Below are 18,419 nucleotides of genomic sequence, written 5' to 3'. Positions count from 1 at the left end.
AGCTAGCATCGGTTGGTTCATTACAAAGTTAACACGAACTGTCATATCAGATGGAAAGACCGAGAAAAAGAACGACATTCAAACTTCCATTAGAAAGCCACGAAGAGTATTGGAATCATGAGTAGGATTATTGCCACTCTGATTCCAGAAATACGGCACAATCACGTTAACACACCGGTTTTCACCAGGTCAGCGAAGGTAAGCAACGATGTGCCTGGCCAGTACGAGATGGGTGCCTATTTGGGAAGGCTAGGCGCTGTGTGTACTGCGCCGAGTTATAGAAATTTCTAGGTTGCTATCTGGGTGCGCGTGTAACTCACTCTTAAGATGCATCTCGAAACAAGACGGAAAGCAACGGGAAACTACTGCTTTTACTTGTCTACAGTTTGGAGAGCCGTGGTTATCGACGCTGTTAAAACAGCAGGGCCGCTGCTGCTGCTGCTGCTGCTGCTGCTGCTGCTGCTGATGATGATGATGATGATGATTCCAGAAAAAAATTAACAGCCAGTATAAACAAAAAAATTAAAAGTAAACGGCCATTGTAAAAACACAAGATTATTTGCAATTTTTACTGTAAGAAGCTGAAGGTGTTAGAAATCTAGTGAGACATGTTGTCCCTAAAACTCTACCTGTTTTTGCCAGTGAACGATCACTCGTAATAACCTGTGTGAGAATTGTTAATATGTTTTAATCTTGGTTCTCGAATCATTACCATTAAATCACGTATAAAACGTTATGGTCTTTCAAGCACCGATATCTATACGTTCCATTATCTGAGATATCTCAACTGTGTGAATATTCTAAAATTGTACATCCTATTTCCTTGCCATCCATTTGTTTAAACCTCAGGTCCGAAATTTTCTGCCTTTTTCAGTACCACAGAAAATTCTTCTTGTGACTTCAACCGGAAAGGCCAGTCATCAGTAGCTCTAAATCAACGTAAGCCGCAAGATCTTTAGAATATAGCAGTAATATTCGCAAGTCTGATTGCGATGTGTGTTCGCATATGGAGATATTTGTGTATGTAATTTTATACATGTTACATGCATACATTTACAACAGGACAAAATTCAACTGCATCCTACAACATATGTAATTAACTATTCTGGACTCCCCGTTGTTCTTTATTCCATATTAAGATAATTTCCAACACGCAAACACCTATCCCATTTACCCTTCAAACTTCAGCATTTGCTACTCCCATTCCTAATCAAGAATATGTCAATGTTCTCAGTATTTCTTTATTTAGATTACTTCCGTACCGTATAATTCAAAACCTCAAATATGTAGAGTTATAAATTTACGACAAGGGGAGTAGGTAAAACATAGTTGACTCGATTGTATATCTTGAATCATTTGACACTGAAATATTCCTAAGAATCGAAAAGGCTTGCGAAGCCTTCGGTAGGTTTTAAAAGTCCACGTGGCCAAACAACGTCATTAGCATCAAAACAAACTTTGTGTTTACGAGTCCTACGTCTTGTTTGTTTGCCTGTATTCTTCACTTCAGGGACATTGATTGCGTATCGCCGACACATCCAGATCCTGAAAAGATTACACCAAATGTGCTGCAAGAAATCCTTAATATTAAGTAGCAATCGTTTACACCAAAGACAAGCAAGCTGAAATTCCGAGCATTCAAGAACGTGTTATACGTAATCAGATGCGTCGGGCAGGGTATCCGGTTAGGAGGAAAGATTATAAGCTCCTTAAGCAACTGATATATATAGAATTTTATTATGGGAACGCCCGATACACGCACAAAACACGTCCGATACACGCACAAAACAGCCATTTAAATGATGCAGCCAAAAACAAACAGAAATTCCTTGTTATGAGCGTGAAGAGCTGGAATAAGGTTGTCCTAGAACTGTTATGTTCCGTATCTTTCTATATAACGTGTCTATATGACCGTGTCTCTATGCTTCTTGCTCTGATGTGTGTGTGTGGATGTTCTAATGGCCATTTTGTGATAGCCTTCTTAAGGCTCGTCCGCGTGCATTTCACCCATTTATTTATATCCAAGTCTTATATACAGTTTATATAAATTTATACAGTCGGGGGTGTATACACGCGGTCGAGTTCCTATAAGGACCCTTATTTATGTATTTACCTTAGTAGTTCTTAACTGTGCGTACGTGTCTGCATAATATACGCGATAAAATGCCACCATACCTGTTTTGTCAACTTGGATGCGGTTCCTCCCGTCATTGGTTGATGAGTGTAAAGTGTATCATCCATCGACGAATCTTTTTTTCTGATCCTTCTGGTCTCTAACTCAAGTTCGACTGTCTCCTAGCTTTGACTCCAAACGACTGCTTCTTCTCTCTCTGGAGCAAAGAAAAGGTCATAAAGTCAATATCATCGTTTTTCTATTTTCTTCAAATAATTTCTCTTGGCCAGACATCTCTACTTACCACTCCCATCATAATCCTTGTAACCGCTCGCCCCGTACTTTGGCGGAATTTTTTCGCCATGTGGAGCGAACCATCGCTCCCCACCGTCGACTGCAACTGCCTGTATTGGCCCATAGCATCGCAGAAAATAGAGTTTCGTGTAGGAAGGTCATACTTTCCGTCGGCTCTACTTAACACCGAAGAAAACATCTCCAAAACATAAACACAGAAGCCTTCAACGCCTCTTGACTTATTGACCTCAAGACAATTCCTTCGTCTATCGGATTTCTCTGACAATCCTTTCCACCGGGTGTTTAGGCTAAGTCCTTATATCTCCGTCACAAACTCACATTACTTCAAATGAAACATATTATAATTCACGGGAGCAAAACAGGAAAACTCCTTACTCACAAAATCTACAAATATCAGCACTTTAATACACCTAAGATATCTTCTAATCTACGAACTCACTCGGATTACCAAACTCCGAAATAACAGCACTGGGCACAGATGCGGCAAAAATATCACACTTTTAATTAACCTTAAACCCTCAGACGCCTGGTCCATTGGCGCCCATTAATTTCCTATCAGCCGTCGACTGTGTGTGAATCTCCGTACACCCCCACCGAGACGCTACAGAATCAGGATAGAGTAATCCCCCATATATACTCACAAAAGAACTAAACAATCTTGTTATACAAACACTCCCACTCACGAACCATCTAATACGTTACGTATATCGGTCTTCATCCGTTTTATCACCTCTTGACCTTGCATACTTGTCGACGGTAACAAACTCTCAATGGACCTTGGTCCTCTAACTACTCACTGACCCCTCATTTTCAAATAATTTGTCAATGTCAAATTTCCGTTTTTTTTATTTACTGCAATATATATATATATATATATATATATATATATATATATATATATATATATAATTTTCTGTTTCGTGAAGTCAACAATACGAGAAACCAATTAAAACAAAAGTTACAAACAATTACATACATAAACATTTTCCCAATACAAAGTACATTAACAAAACACAAAATACAATTAAAAACAATAAAGATCGATCTTCAACATCTGCCCGACACAACTTTCCCTAGTAATTAACATTAAATTGTAACCAGCAAAACAACAAAAAAAATACACTTTCAAAAGTATTTTATAAAACACTTTTTAACACTTACGGATAGAATATTAGAGCTTTCTGTGCGTTATATGTTTTCACTATTAGACATTTTCTTCTGTGTGTTATATGTTTTCACTATTCGACATTTTCTTCTGTGTGTTATATGTTTTCACTATTCGACATTTTCTTCTGTGCGTTATATGTTTTCACTATTAGACATTTTCTTCTGTGTGTTATATGTTTTCACTATTCGACATTTTCTTCTGTGCGTTATATGTTTTCACTATTAGACATTTTCTTCTGTGCGTTATATGTTTTCACTATTAGACATTTTCTTCTGTGCGTTATATGTTTTCACTATTAGACATTTTCTTCTGTGCGTTATATGTTTTCACTATTAGACATTTTCTTCTGTGCGTTATATGTTTTCACTATTAGACATTTTCTTCTGTGCGTTATATGTTTTCACTATTAGACATTTTCTTCTGTGCGTTATATGTTTTCACTATTAGACATTTTCTTCTGTGCGTTATATGTTTTCACTATTAGACATTTTCTTCTGTGCGTTATATGTTTTCACTATTAGACATTTTCTTCTGTGCGTTATATGTTTTCACTATTAGACATTTTCTTCTGTGCGTTATATGTTTTCACTATTAGACATTTTCTTCTGTGCGTTATATGTTTTCACTATTAGACATTTTCTTCTGTGCGTTATATGTTTTCACTATTAGACATTTTCTTCTGTGCGTTATATGTTTTCACTATTAGACATTTTCTTCTGTGCGTTATATGTTTTCACTATTAGACATTTTCTTCTGTGCGTTATATGTTTTCACTATTAGACATTTTCTTCTGTGCGTTATATGTTTTCACTATTAGACATTTTCTTCTGTGCGTTATATGTTTTCACTATTAGACATTTTCTTCTGTGCGTTATATGTTTTCACTATTCGACATTTTCTTCTGTGCGTTATATGTTTTCACTATTAGACATTTTCTTCTGTGCGTTATATGTTTTCACTATTAGACATTTTCTTCTGTGCGTTATATGTTTTCACTATTAGACATTTTCTTCTGTGCGTTATATGTTTTCACTATTAGACATTTTCTTCTGTGCGTTATATGTTTTCACTATTAGACATTTTCTTCTGTGCGTTATATGTTTTCACTATTAGACATTTTCTTCTGTGCATTATATGTTTTCACTATTCGACATTTTCTTCTGTGCGTTATATGTTTTCACTATTCGACATTTTCTTCTGTGCGTTATATGTTTTCACTATTAGACATTTTCTTCTGTGCGTTATATGTTTTCACTATTAGACATTTTCTTCTGTGCGTTATATGTTTTCACTATTAGACATTTTCTTCTGTGCGTTATATGTTTTCACTATTCGACATTTTCTTCTGTGCATTATATGTTTTCACTATTAGACATTTTCTTCTGTGCGTTATATGTTTTCACTATTAGACATTTTCTTCTGTGCGTTATATGTTTTCACTATTCGACATTTTCTTGTGTGCATTATATGTTTTCACTATTAGACATTTTCTTCTGTGCGTTATATGTTTTCACTATTAGACATTTTCTTCTGTGCGTTATATGTTTTCACTATTAGACATTTTCTTCTGTGCGTTATATGTTTTCACTATTAGACATTTTCTTCTGTGCATTATATGTTTTCACTATTAGACATTTTCTTCTGTGCGTTATATGTTTTCACTATTAGACATTTTCTTCTGTGCATTATATGTTTTCACTATTAGACATTTTCTTCTGTGCGTTATATGTTTTCACTATTAGACATTTTCTTCTGTGCGTTATATGTTTTCACTATTCGACATTTTCTTCTGTGCGTTATATGTTTTCACTATTAGACATTTTCTTCTGTGTGAGGCACAATTTAAATACCTCACTATTAATGTTATGCAGTCTATTGAAGGGTTATTAATTGCCTGTAGGATCCTCACTTTTCACTAGTGCATATTAACAAGCACTTGAGGTAGGGCTATATTTACTCATCGATGATTCTCAACTCATTTTCATAGAAAGTACTGAACTCTTTGAACTTCCATATTTGAAAGTGTTGTTGTGGGCATAGAGACCCAGTCTGAAACTTCTTGTACCACTCCGATATAAATTTCTCCCTTGTTAGAGAAAGTTATATATTATATTATATTGTAAGATGAGGAATAATAGTTACATAGAACTTTATTGTATCATCAGATCAAATGGAAAGAAGAGGAGAAAAAAAGAAGAAATTATTTAGACCATGGCATTTTAAAGCAGAAGCGGAGAACTATTATTATATTATACAAATAGAAACAAAACGCGGTCTAAAAGATTTAGATTAGAAAAGTATAATAATATAATATAAAAGTAATAATATTACTTAAAAAATAATTTAATATAATAGAACAATAAAAAAACATAATTAAATATACAAGTATATGTTAATGAGGAAAAATAAAGTATATATATATGTATATATATATATATATATATATATCAGTAGGAAATAAAATAATAGGGGTTTCTATAAAAGAGGGTAAAAACAAAGGTAGGAGTAGGGGAATCACACTTTGAAAAAACGTTTTACTATGCCATATTAGATCTCATATATATATATATATATATATATATATATATTGTGTGTGTGCCTGTGTGTATGTGTGTGTGTGTGTGTGTGTGTGAAGAGAGAGAGAGAGAGAGAGGGAGAAGAGAAGGGGAAGACATTAGAATAGTAACTCCTAGTAAGTTATATTTTTCGGGTAACCCCGTGCCTTAAATTTTTACTCTTCCTTTTTCTTTACATTTAGAATTTAACATAGTCTCCCTCTGTACTCATACAAAGATTTTACTGAATTCAAGTCAATAAACAATGGAGTCTTAACATAATTATAAATTCCGTTGTTGGACACAAATCTTTTGTTTCCCTTTCGACTTGGACAGGAAAACTTATTTTTTTAATGTTATTTTTCTTCGGAAGTACATTCTCAAAACCACAAGGAAACGCTAGCGATGTCATTCAGTTTAAATGCCAATTGAATCTCCTTTGTCCCATCAGCGCAAATCCATTATATTCTAATTATACATTCACCAACATTTCTCGCTCAATTATGTCTGTCCTTAATAACGGCAAGCTATGACGTCACAACACGAGAAGAATAATTTGAACTCGGTATTAACTGTCATTAAATTATTTGAAAATCATGTTTGATCAGTTTAGCCACTGCGATACGCGTTGTTTTCTGCTTAATAATGAAATTGAATTTGATAACTATTTAAAAAATTGAAATAATTCAAGTGATTTACTTTCATATTCTGTTTAGAATTTTGTTCTGTTTTTTTTTTTTATATAAACCAAAAATAATGCTTGCTAAAAGTACACGGCTTTTATTACAATTACATACTAATTATATATTAATAAAAATGTGTCTCTCTCAGTTCATGTGTCCCTAATAACGCCAGTGTATGACATCATAGCGCGGCCGCAAGAATTGCAAATTTTTTTTATTTTTGTTCGGATTATTTCTTTTATTCAATTTTGAAAAACTTTGTAGAGACTGTTTTAACCGCAATTTTTCCACAGTTTGATAATAAATTTAATGTTAAATAAAGCACGAAAACATCTCGTTAAACAAATCAATATAAAGATGCCCCTATACATCTTACCCGTAATCATTTAACACAAAATTTACTTATCAAGGCCAAAAAGCTACCCAAGTATAAGGTACCAGGTGGCAGGTGAGATAACACCGTGATCATCACTAATGATGGAAATCGGGTAAAATTAGATTAAGAGGGTGGCTTAACAAGAACTTGTTTAGATTGGATTTGAAAACGATCATCTCAGCTGGGAAGCAGTTCTGCGGTATTGTGTTCCATACATAGATAATTCTAAAAATAAACTTTGCTCAAGGAGTGTTCGTTTAGTTTTTAGCACAGATAATGGCTAACTATATCTGTTGACGTTGACTGTAGGTAGACGATTGTTTGTTGCAAAGGTTTTACAGAAGAGACCATAAGTTGAAGCTCAGTCAACCATCTGCTATTAAATCTAACGATAGAGCAGAGACTCGCAACGTTTCTTCGGTGGGAAACCTATTACGTCTCAATTGTAATATACTTTGTTTGGTGTGAAATCAAGTTTTAAAAAGAAATGACGAGGTGTTTACTTACGGTGTACTTTCAATTTTATTTATACTTTGTTTTCATACACCAAAAAGTCCCCGTTAAAGTACTCTGATCAGGTACTGCCACATATTGATGGAAATAAATTATGCTTCATCAGTGTTTACATCGCTATTTTTCTATATATATATATTAGCAGGTTGTCTAGAAAGTTATTGTGGTTTTAACCTTTAAATTCAAATCAACATATCACGGCCCAAACAAAAATTTATTGATTAAAATAAGCACCATCAGAATTAACACACTTTTGCCAACGCAAAACAAGTGTATTCATACCAGTAATGTAAAAATCTTGCGTTCTAGCGGCGATAAAGTCAATGAAGGCGTTTTTGATATCGCTTAGGTTTTTGAATCATATCTCATGCAGAAACTTGCCTAGATGCTTGAAAAGGTGGTAGTCAGTAAGTGATAGGTATGGAGAGTATGGCGGATGGAGCAAAGTTTTGTAGCTCAATTCGTTCAACTTCTGCAGGGTCGGTTTAGCGACGTGCGGTCGGTCTGTAAGTAGAAAAAGAAAACATTTACCATACGAACATTTTCAATAATAACCATCTAACTAATCCCTCGGACAGGTATGATATAACATAAAATTATAAATGATATAACAGATATTGTAAATAATACCTAAAATAAATTTTGAATTACAACGTAATTTTTTTAATTTTTTTTTTTTTAGATTTAGCAATTACTTTGTACCTGTTCTCCAGTTATGACTAGAGATGTGACAACAGAATATTCTTTTCATTGTTTTTACTCTCGAGTATATATCAGTTAATATTTTATATATTTTTATATAGAGTGATGTGCTCTTGATTAACTGAGTCTAACTGTGTCGGATATATACTCGAGAATCAAAAAAATGAAAAGAATATGCTGTTGTCACAGCCCTAGTTATGTCCTAATCGATTGGATTATTAATTAGAAGGTATGAATATATTACAGTTTATGTGAGACAATATTTTGTATAAAATTGGAATAATTTCCCTTGCATCTCCTCTGTGATAAATATCGCTAGTTTTTACAATGCAAAAAGGAGGAATAAAAATATCTACATATGTATACATTTCGTCATAACATAATCTTCAGCACGGAGATAAACACATGTATTGATTTTTAATTTGGAATGAAAAATCAATAAATACTAAAAAGAAATACTCATCTCTAAGGGTAACTTTTCCACTACAAGCTGTATGAAAAATAGCTCTTTATAATTAAGTGCTCCTAGATTATTTTTGCAATATAAATCTTTCAAGAAATAAATATGCAAAGAAAGTGGATAAGTCTTACTAAGAATTTTATTTGGATAATTTCAGGCGTAGGAACCGACTCAATTGATTTAATAAGTAACTGTTTTTTACTATACTATATATATATATATATATGTATGTATATGTATATATATATATATATATATTATGAAATGTACCTTGACTGAAGCAGTGTGTGAGTTATATAGTTAGGGAAGTGTTAAAAGGCATCACAATACAAGGAATGGAGAATTGTTAGTTTTGAGGGGTGGTATTATATATCTCTCTTTTTCTATCTCTCTATATCTCTCTCCATCTGTGTCTCTTCTCTTTCTCTCTCTCTCTCTCTCTCTCTCTCTATATATATATATATATATATATATATATATATATATATATAAGCCAAAGTCTCATACAAAATCAACAAAATAAGCCGCATCCGGGACAAGTACAGTGCATCAACAGATAGGGCATACTTTACTAGACAGTTCTATCAGGTTCTGAAAATGTATAGATCCCCCAAATACGTCATACAACACCTCAGGAACACCACGAAAACGAACAAGAAGTTTTAAATTCAACACTTGCTTCCTGAAAATGGCTTACATCAATCAAAAGATCACGACAGCAATCCTCAAGCCTATCAGAAGAGAGGGCCTAAATATGCAAAGTACAGACTCGGGTTAATCTCTGAGACAGCAATTAGCCATACGCAAACGCAAAGAAAGCCCAACTCCGTGTACGCTGGCAAACTCTCCAATAAGCATCACAAACATTTGTCAACGCATATATACAGTCTGTCTATATATTGGAATGCACCACCTGCAACAAACTTTACGTGGACAGTACCACGAAACTCCAACACATAAGTATAAAAGAGCACACACAAACACAAGCATCATCATGTTTTAAACCATGTAAAGCTTGCAAAACATTGACAGGTTCATCAAAGTTAGTATCATGGCAACAGAGTGAAACGTTGGAAATCTTCGCATAAAAGACGATCTCGTTGCGATCAGAACTTTATAACAGACTGGAGCTTGGCTCAGAGTTTATAGTATAGCATACATTATAACTAACTTCACAATACAGTAACTTCATTAAATTGTCTAGAACATGTAGAATGGAAAAGAATATAAAAATGATTGCAATAATAAACCAAACTACACAAACAAGTGATACAGCAATAAGTAATATATTTATTTAAATGAATGTGCATAAATACGAGCATAAATAAGTATTGATCTTATTTCACACCTCTGACCCTTACAAAAATTAATTAATTATTAAATAAATGAATAATTAAATAAAATTTTTAAAAAGTTGTGTAGGTTTTGGCGCCTTTTCAGATTTCAGTAAACACACTGCAGAACAATTAGACCTGAATTTGAATAACCAATATCGTAATAGCTAATCAACACCCAGTAATACATAAGGAAGTACATAAAAACTACTGTAATAAAAATCAGTATCACTAATATTTAAGATAAAAATATATTCTTGATTCGCTCATTTTCTGAGAGACTCTTTTTCTCATCAGGATTTATTTGCTATGCATAACTAGGTAAATCACTGGGAAATTAGCATAATAAAAAAGCAAATAATAAACATGTAATATTGACTAAAAAGAATAAAATGATAAAATAATTTAGAAAAAACATCTAATCTGCTGATTCAGTAAAATATGAATAAATAAATATAATTTATTTACTGCATATATATATATATATGCAGTAAATAAATTATATTTATTTATTCATATTTTACTGAATCAGCAGATTAGATGTTTTTTCTAAATTATTTTATATATATATATATATATATTAGATATATATATATATATATATAATTTGGATTTTCGATGTAAGATCATCTACTCAGAGGACAGTCATTAGCAATATATATATATATATATATATATATATATATATATATATATATATATATATATATATAAGCTTTGATATTTTGTAGAAAAATTCTGTGATAATTTTTTTTAATGCAGCTTAAATTCCTAATATTATAATAATACCCGAATTTTATATATAGCAGACTTAACACTTGCATACGAGAATTGTTTAGACTTTTACGTCTGGGCAATTTCAATGATAATACACACATGAAACTTTGGTTGTTTTATCATTGTAACAACTGAGAAGGCCCTATGGAAGTCATCGCGTGTGGGCGATGACTTCCATGTCACAATCTCTTTCATCTCCTCAATTATCTCATAACGACAGGCTGAAAAGTTTCCTGAGCTCAGGGAATAACAAAAAGTCACAGATTTCAAGGTCTGGACTTTAAGGAGGGTACATTTTCTGGATGGATTTTCCTGGTGGAAATGCCACTGACCTGATTTGAAGATTATTGGCCTCTTTTAACAGAATCTCTTTCCGAACTCCCTTAAAACCTCAACATAGCATTCCTTATTGACTGTCTATCCAGTGGTAATCCAGTGCGTGTAGATTATGACAACGCCTTTGTTATTTAGACGTTGCTTCGCACAGTTAACATAAGATCCCGATATTAAATTTAAAAAAATGATGATAATAAACAAATATAATAAATAAAAATAAAAATTAATTAAATAAGAAAACATTATCTATTAATATATATTAAAACAAATTGAATAGTAAAATGCAGACAAAATCTTAATACAAACATCGAAATAAATTTAATGTCCAACTCTGTTTTTATGGCAATAATAGGTGGATTTAACCAGTGCCGTTACTACTGTAACTTCCGGTTCAAATCAAAATAATAATTGTTTTTTCTTTCATTCGCTAAAATAAAACAGAATAATACAGCGTAACCCACTTAAAAGTAGCCCAGGAGTGTAGTAGAGAGGAAGAACGTTCTTTTCTGGTTTAAATTACCTGTAGCATTGTTTAAATTACTCCTGGTATTGTTTAAATTACCTGTAGCATTGTTTAAATTGCTTGTAGCATTGTTTAAATTACTTGTAGCATTGTTTAAATTACTTGTAGTATTGTTTAAATTACTTGTAGCATCGTTTAAATTACTTGTAGCATTGTTTAAATTACTTGTAGTATTGTTTAAATTACCTGTAGCATTGTTTAAATTACTTGTAGTATTGTTTAAATTACTTGTAGTATTGTTTAAATTACTTGTAGCAATGCTTAAATTACTTGTAGCATTATTTAAATTACTTGTAGCATTGTTTAAATTACTTGTAGCATTGTTTAAATTACTTGTAGCATTGTTTAAATTACTTGTAGCATTGTTTACATTACCTGTAGCATTGTTTAAATTACTTGCAGCATTGTTTAAATTACTTGTAGCATTGTTTAAATTACTTGTAGCATTGTTTAAATTACTTGTAGCATTGTTTACATTACCTGTAGCATTGTTTAAATTACTTGTAGCGTTGTTTACATTACTTGTAGCATTGTTTAAATTACTTGTAGCATTGTTTACATTACCTGTAGCATTGTTTAAATTACTTGTGGCATTGTTAAAATTACTTGTAGTATTGTTTACATTACTTGTAGTATTGTTTAAATTACCTGTAGCATTGTTTAAATTGCTTGTAGCATTGTTTAAATTACTTGTAGCATTGTTTAAATTACTTGTAGTATTGTTTAAATTACTTTTAGCATTGTTTAAATTACTTGTAGCATTGTTTAAATTACTTGTAGTATTGTTTAAATTACTTGTAGCATTGTTTAAATTACTTGTAGTATTGTTTAAATTACTTGTAGCATTGTTTAAATTACTTGTAGCATTGTTTAAATTACTTGTAGCATTGTTTAAATTACTTGTAGTATTGTTTAAATTACCTGTAGCATCGTTTAAATTACTTGTAGCATCGTTTAAATTACTTGTAGCATTGTTTACATTACCTGTAGCATTGTTTAAATTACTTGTAGCGTTGTTTACATTACTTGTAGCATTGTTTAAATTACTTGTAGCATTGTTTACATTACCTGTAGCATTGTTTAAATTACTTGTGGCATTGTTAAAATTACTTGTAGCATTGTTTAAATTACTTGTAGCATTGTTTAAATTACTTGTAGCATTGTTTAAATTACTTGTAGCATTGTTTAAATTACTTGTAGTATTGTTTAAATTACTTGTAGTATTGTTTAAATTACTTGTAGCATTGTTTAAATTACTTGTAGCATTGTTTAAATTACTTGTAGTATTGTTTAAATTACTTGTAGTATTGTTTAAATTACTTGTAGTATTGTTTAAATTACTTGTAGTATTGTTTAAATTACTTGTAGTATTGTTTACATTACTTGTAGTATTGTTTAAATTACTTGTAGCATTGTTTAAATTACTTGTAGCATTGTTTAAATTACTTGTAGTATTGTTTACATTACTTGTAGTATTGTTTAAATTACTTGTAGCATTGTTTAAATTACCTGTAGCATTGTTTAAATTACTTGTAGCATTGTTTAAATTACTTGTAGCATTGTTTAAATTACTTGTAGCATTGTTTAAATTACTTGTAGCATTGTTTACATTACCTGTAGCATTGTTTAAATTACTTGTAGCATTGTTTAAATTACTTGTAGCATTGTTTAAATTACTTGTAGCATTGTTTAAATTACTTGTAGCATTGTTTACATTACCTGTAGCATTGTTTAAATTACTTGTAGCGTTGTTTACATTACTTGTAGCATTGTTTAAATTACTTGTAGCATTGTTTACATTACCTGTAGCATTGTTTAAATTACTTGTGGCATTGTTAAAATTACTTGTAGTATTGTTTACATTACTTGTAGTATTGTTTAAATTACCTGTAGCATTGTTTAAATTGCTTGTAGCATTGTTTAAATTACTTGTAGCATTGTTTAAATTACTTGTAGTATTGTTTACATTACCTGTAGCATTGTTTAAATTACTTGTGGCATTGTTAAAATTACTTGTAGCATTGTTTAAATTACTTGTAGCATTGTTTAAATTACTTGTAGCATTGTTTAAATTACTTGTAGCATTGTTTAAATTACTTGTAGTATTGTTTACATTACTTGTAGTATTGTTTAAATTACTTGTAGCATTGTTTAAATTACTTGTAGCATTGTTTAAATTACTTGTAGTATTGTTTACATTACTTGTAGTATTGTTTAAATTACTTGTAGCATTGTTTAAATTACCTGTAGCATTGTTTAAATTACTTGTAGTATTGTTTAAATTACTTGTAGCATTGTTTAAATTACTTGTAGCATTGTTTAAATTACTTGTAGTATTGTTTAAATTACTTGTAGTATTGTTTAAATTACTTGTAGCATTGTTTAAATTACTTGTAGCATTGTTTAAATTACTTGTAGCATTGTTTAAATTACTTGTAGTATTGTTTAAATTACTTGTAGTATTGTTTAAATTACTTGTAGTATTGTTTAAATTACTTGTAGTATTGTTTAAATTACTTGTAGCATTGTTTAAATTACTTGTAGCATTGTTTAAATTACTTGTAGTATTGTTTAAATTACTTGTAGTATTGTTTAAATTACTTGTAGCATTGTTTAAATTACTTGTAGTATTGTTTAAATTACTTGTAGTATTGTTTAAATTACTTGTAGTATTGTTTAAATTACTTGTAGTATTGTTTAAATTACTTGTAGCATTGTTTAAATTACTTGTAGTATTGTTTACATTACTTGTAGTATTGTTTAAATTACTTGTAGCATTGTTTAAATTACCTGTAGCATTGTTTAAATTACTTGTAGTATTGTTTAAATTACTTGTAGCATTGTTTAAATTACTTGTAGCATTGTTTAAATTACTTGTAGCATTGTTTAAATTACTTGTAGCATTGTTTAAATTACTTGTAGCATTGTTTAAATTACTTGTAGTATTGTTTAAATTACTTGTAGCATTGTTTAAATTACTTGTAGCATTGTTTAAATTACTTGTAGCATTGTTTAAATTACTTGTAGCATTGTTTAAATTACTTGTAGCATTGTTTAAATTACTTGTAGCATTGTTTAAATTACTTGTAGCATTGTTTAAATTACTTGTAGCATTGTTTAAATTACTTGTAGTATTGTTTAAATTACTTGTAGTATTGTTTAAATTACTTGTAGCATTGTTTAAATTACTTGTAGCATTGTTTAAATTACTTGTAGTATTGTTTACATTACTTGTAGTATTGTTTAAATTACTTGTAGCATTGTTTAAATTACCTGTAGCATTGTTTAAATTACTTGTAGTATTGTTTAAATTACTTGTAGCATTGTTTAAATTACTTGTAGCATCGTTTAAATTACTTGTAGCATTGTTTACATTACCTGTAGCATTGTTTAAATTATTTGTAGTATTGTTTAAATTACTTGTAGTATTGTTTAAATTACTTGTAGTATTGTATAAATTACTTGTAGTATTGTTTAAATTACTTGTAGCATTGTTTAAATTACTTTTAGCATTGTTTAAATTACTTGTAGCATTGTTTAAATTACTTGTAGTATTGTTTAAATTACTTGTAGCATTGTTTAAATTACTTGTAGCATTGTTTAAATTACTTGTAGCATTGTTTAAATTACTTGTAGCATCGTTTAAATTACTTGTAGCATTGTTTACATTACCTGTAGCATTGTTTAAATTACTTGTAGCATTGTTTAAATTACTTGTAGTATTGTTTAAATTACTTGTAGCATTGTTTAAATTACTTGTAGTATTGTTTAAATTACCTGTAGTATTGTTTAAATTACTTGTAGCATTGTTTAAATTACTTGTAGCATTGTTTAAATTACTTGTAGTATTGTTTAAATTACTTGTAGTATTGTTTAAATTACTTGTAGCATTGTTTAAATTACTTGTAGCATTGTTTAAATTACTTGTAGCATTGTTTAAATTACTTGTAGTCTTATAAAAGATGCTGGAAGTGCTCCTCGTTGATATATATGCATTTTTGGGCACGTTTAACAATGTTTGCAAATACTGCCTGTAGATCTTCTCTGGTGATTCTCCTGGAAGCGTTGGTAATGTTCTCCTTTAGTTGGTCTAGATTGTGAGGATTATTTGCATAAACTTTTTGTTTTAAAGCCTCTTAAAGATAAATATCACATGATGACAAATCCTGGGAACGTGGTAGCCTTTCCTTATTGTTCTCTCTTCCATAAACATGTCATGAACTCATACCAGTGATCTGTTAGGTGTGTGGCATGTAGCGTCATCTTGTTGGAAAAAGAATTGCATTTTGTCTTGTGGTGTCAGTTGGTTTTAAGAGAAAGAATCGAGATCGGGCTACTGTTAAGTGGGAAATCCGTACATCAACAAATAAACAAAAAATGATTATCTATCATAATATACAAATGACACCGAATAAAGTTCTATGTTTGCTTTACAGCTCAGCTAATCCCATTTTCGCTTCCGTTTTTACGTATTTTTAATTTTTAAAGACATTCTTTGTCCCCTTTCCTTTTGAAAAATTGATTATATTCTCGCAATATTAAAACCTTCCATCATCCAGAATACCTCATATAGTAAGTTCATATTTACTCATATGTATTTTAATTGTTTCTAGAAAATAAATAGATATACGAAGATAAAAAACTCTACAATACTTTCTTTCGTTTGTCTAGTTTTTCCATACGTTACATCACTTCAACGCCCGATTCCCAGAATTGCTACAGAGCCTTCTTATGCTCCTCACAATTTATATATACTTTACTCTTTATAAAAATACTATTATAATGTAAATAAGCCACAGCTATCTTAGAAAATATCCTGTGATAGTGACACAAACTACTATAGACATGTTTCATTTATTAAACTATGGTTTATGCAATGATAAGTTCAATAGCAGAAGAAATAACTAACTAACTAACTAACACGAACATTTTACAATCCATCTTGGAAAATAATCGGTTACAGTTAGTTACGGCCAAAAAAATAAAAGGAAAACCAAGTTGCTTTTTTTTAAACGAATTAAAATCTATTAAAATTCATTATTCTTGGGCAAATTTTTTCTACAAAGATAAAAGCCTGAATTTCATCATATGAAAAGCAGAATAATATAAAAAAGTTTCCACTATTTTTTAAATTAAAAAATACACCTTTCACCGCCATATTTGTATCGATAGATAAACAATTAAATATTTTTAAAAAGGTTTTTGAATCAATTAATTTTTTGTCTAAATAAGATTTAGGATGATTTGCTATAAGAATATGCAAAAATATTATAACATAAGTTCCTAAATTTCAAATAATTCCATTTTTTATCTCAATATATAGATATCGTGTGGTGAAATTAAAAAATCCAAAACTTAATGTTACTTTGAAAGAAAATACGGGAGCCTCTACAAAACGAAATAAATTCATTTAGTCCTAACGTTCGTTTTGACGATTAAGTGAAAAATAAGGGTTTAATTTTTTTCGTAAACGATATACATGTTGCCTTAATAACCTCCAAAGTTAAGCAACGATGAGGCTGGTCAGTACCAGATGGGTGACCATTGTAGGAATGCTAGACGTCATATGTGTTTGAGACAACACCTGCATCTAGTATCACGCTTGGTTGTCTTGATCCAGTCTTGCCATCAGGACCAAGTGTTTCTGGACGATAGAGTGTGGTAGATGCAAGTCCCCTCACTTTTAATCAAGTCAAGCGCAAGTCACAGCATCATCAGATAGTTGACAAACTAGTTATATTCCTATTTACTTGCCTCGCCCCAAGATCGATTTTCAGTGTGGAGAAATTAGGCTCCCCAAAATGGGGCATTCCGGATAAGAACAAACATAAAAATAGCCCCTGTCTAGAAAGATTTCTTCTTCAATGAACGAGGAATAGATAGGTTCATTGTAGCATCAAAACAGATAGTACACTCTGATCTTAGCTCCAAAACCAATGATGTTTGTGGTCTTCATCGACAAGAATGGATGACATAACACTCCCTTCTTCAATTGTGTTTTTACTGTAACCAAACAGGCAAATGCCCTATTTTAAATAATTGAATGAAATTATAATTCCAAACGCCATTTATGGTAAAATACCTTCAATATTATTTCATTTGTGCTTTATATGTTTTCCTTCACACGAATTTCCATCAAGCTTTATATTTTTTCCTTCACATGAATTTCCATCAAGCTTTATATTTTTTCCTAGTAAAGACCTGTTTGTTTTACATCATCTATAAATTATTTTATTTTCATAAATTAAACGTATCTTTAATTTCATGATTACAATCATTTTCCTAGTTGTAATCTGTGAACTATATACTTGTTCCATAAACCATATAAAATTGTTTTTCTATAAACCATATAAAATCGGTTTTCCTCCGATTTCTTATCGTATAATTTTGGAAAAAGACTTTCATTAGAATTTTTTTACCTTTAAAATTGTGGCATCGCTTAGCGGCAAATTTGGACGTAATTTTGCAAAAGGTGGAGCTAATAACTGTTGTAAATATAGCATACATGTTTTTAGGCCGTATGATCTTCCGTACGTGAAGTAATATCACGTAATAACAAATTGC

The sequence above is a fragment of the Euprymna scolopes genome, chromosome 18 (assembly GCF_053919585.1).
Source record: "Euprymna scolopes isolate OS-2025 chromosome 18, ASM5391958v1, whole genome shotgun sequence".
Lineage (NCBI taxonomy): Eukaryota > Metazoa > Mollusca > Cephalopoda > Sepiida > Sepiolidae > Euprymna > Euprymna scolopes.
This window is presented reverse-complemented; position numbering follows the sequence as displayed.